The sequence below is a fragment of the Alnus glutinosa genome, chromosome 2 (assembly GCF_958979055.1).
Source record: "Alnus glutinosa chromosome 2, dhAlnGlut1.1, whole genome shotgun sequence".
NCBI classification, from domain to species: domain Eukaryota; kingdom Viridiplantae; phylum Streptophyta; class Magnoliopsida; order Fagales; family Betulaceae; genus Alnus; species Alnus glutinosa.
This window is the reverse complement of record NC_084887.1, coordinates 146,498-149,328: the sequence shown is the minus strand read 5'-3', so window position 1 is coordinate 149,328 and position 2,831 is coordinate 146,498. Positions and strand designations below refer to the sequence as shown.

At 39.0% G+C, this 2,831-nt stretch overlaps 1 long non-coding RNA gene across 1 annotated transcript; it reads left to right on the top strand.

Annotated features, from left to right (window-relative positions):
* LOC133861515 (uncharacterized) lies at positions 1 to 2,831 on the top strand. The gene is made up of 3 exons (XR_009899028.1): positions 1 to 812; positions 1,363 to 1,398; positions 2,653 to 2,831. It is a non-coding gene; the product is annotated as an uncharacterized LOC133861515 (long non-coding RNA).

Sequence of the window (2,831 nt, the reverse complement as noted above, 5' to 3'; positions counted from 1 at the left end):
TTATTCTTTTATAATTTTCTTCTTTTCTCTCTCTTTCTTGGTCTTCTTTCTCCTTCCTTCTTCGTTACTCTTTCTTTCTTCTTCTTTCTTCCATATGCTTCCTGAGCACCCAGACACACGGAGAGGGAGAAACAGAGAGTGAGCGAGAGGATGAGGGAGAGAGAGAGATGCTGACAGGGAGAGACAGAGAGATGAGAAGAGAGAGAGAGAGACCGAGCATAAGAGAGACGAAGAGGGAAGAGAGGCCGTGACCCGTCGACCCAGGTGGCGCAAATCCGATGGCCAGATTTGAAATCCGGCGAGGCAGTGTGATTCCGGTGGATGCCCAGGCCGATTTTCGGCGAGCCAGTGAGCCCGTAACCCGAAGAGACTCGGAGACCCGAGTGACCGTGACCCATGCGACCCGCAACCCGCCAGAGCCGAGAGCCCTGATGCCCGATCCTTCTCCTTCCTTCTTCCTTTTCTTCTTTGTCTAAGTCGCAGAGAGAGAGGAATCATGAGATGAAAGAGACCGAGTGAGAGGGAGATTCAGAGAACAGAGGGGGAGAGTGGGTTCCAGAGAGGGAGATTGGGAGAGAGAGCGAATCAGAGGATAGACTCGGAGGGAGGGAGAGAGCTGAACAGATAGAGAGAGATCGACGGGACAGGGAGAGGACTTGACCTCCGGGAGGTCCAATTTTTCGGCCAATCACGGTGGGTCGGAGCAGAGGACACCGGCAGAGCTGGAGGACACGATTCCCGGCAAGATTTTCAGTGGAGACTAGATGTGATTTCCGGTAGATCTTCCTACGTATAAACAGAAACCCATGAAGGTAAATTCAGTGTTTCTATGTGATTATTTTTGGTTAGTCCTTTGGGTATTTTTAGATTAATTAGTCTGGGTTGAATCTGTGTAATTGGGTTTTGATCGAATGATTAGGAGTGTGTGTGGAGAGTGGCTGAATGGATTCCTTGGATTTTTATGTGTTTGGCTGGGTATGGTTTGAGTAATGAATTGTAATTTGGGTATTTAGGAATTGATGATTTTTGGTGAAAGATTCCCTGTTTTGTGTTTCCTGATCCAATCGGTAGTACGTGTGGGTGTGCACTTATGGCCGAAAAGTGTAAGTACTGTGATGGAGTTTCTGTAATGTTAGTTTAGAGAAATCATTGTAATTTTGGAGTTCCTATTTTTGGATTACTGTTTAGGTTTTGGCAGAGTATATGAGAGTTGGTTGTTTGGTGTTTTGGCTAAGCCGTGGGTGATGTATTGATAGATAATACAATTTGGAGACCTCTTGTTATGTGTTATGTTTACTTTAGTAAAGTTGTAGGATTCAAATTTCAGGATATTCTTCTAAGCTTTTTCTTTCAATTTATTAGGTAAAAGCTCGATTCTGACGCTAAGGACAAGTTCAGGTAAGGGGATATAACACCGAAAAACCCTCAACAAGATTTTATTACAAATCTTTTGAGAAAATGTTGGTGAATTTTACAAAGCGTTTGCTCATGTGATTTTTAATGCCAAGCTTTATTACTCATATGTTATTGTTCAAGAATTTTGTGCATAAATCACAGATATGATTAAGAGCATATTTTAAAGTTATGATTTATGCATAATTACAGTTATAATTAAGAGCATTTCAAAGTTATGGATTATGCATACTTATAGTCATGAAAAAGAGCATTTGAAAGTTAAGATTATAGAGCATTCCGAAGTATATGATTTTATTCAAGAATACAGTGTTGAAAGAAAGGAGAATCTAAAGTTTAAAAAATCTGCACATGACTACAGTTATTAAAGCGACTCTTACAGTTTTAAAATAAAGTGTACAGATATAGCAGAGCCTACAGTATTACAGAAAATGTTCATGTGCAGTAATTGTTTAACCCTGAGGCACTACTACAGTTAAGATCGGTACCATATAGGGTAGCATGGCAAGCATACCAAAATACGGTGTGTGCTACCGGCCGGGGTTGGCCCTCACCTAGGGAAGATCCCCAACCCGGCGACTCTTCTCTGTGACGACAGGCTGAGTCTATAGGTCCTTTGGACAAAGCCAACGTGCGCCGCTCACGGGAACTGGCGGTGTAGAGTCTATAAAGGGATAAACCACAGAGAAAGGATTAAAGAGAAAACAGATAAAAAGAATTTATTGAATCATTAATAATTACATATGTCATTATTCATATTCCTCTTTCACCTGTTCATAAATTCTGTTAATTGTTCATATGATTATGCCTCATGCCTTAAAACAATACATTTCATATCACGAATCATGCTTTAATACATGCTTTCTTATAAAACATAAACAGTCTAGCATATCATTTCTTAAACAATATGCAAAGCTTTAATCTCCAACTTATACTCACACTAAAATCACATAGCATATTCATACTTCTAAAGATCATTATAATTTCAATATATTCAAAAATACTCAAATCATCCAAAATAAATTAAAATCAACATACAATTGGTTCAGGTTGTAAAACAATATATAGTATGCAATTCATCATATGTGTAATTAATTCTTATCAGTGAATAGAATAAATCTGTCATTATGCATGACAAAAGATTATGGCATAAAGGTTTATAGCATGTTTTATTTCCCTGGTGTTGTATTTTCCTTACTGAGTTGTCGAACTCACCCCTTTTTCCCCCAACCCTTTCAGATGACCTAGTGAGACGATGTCATTTCTTGATATTGCGTAAACCTCGCTAAAAGCAATAGATCATTGTGGATCGACTAGATGTTTACTTTGTATAGTAAGTTCTTCAGAGTTCAAGGCGCTGTAAAGAATTATTAATAGACAGAATTTATTAAATATTAAAGTTAAAATCTAGATGTTGT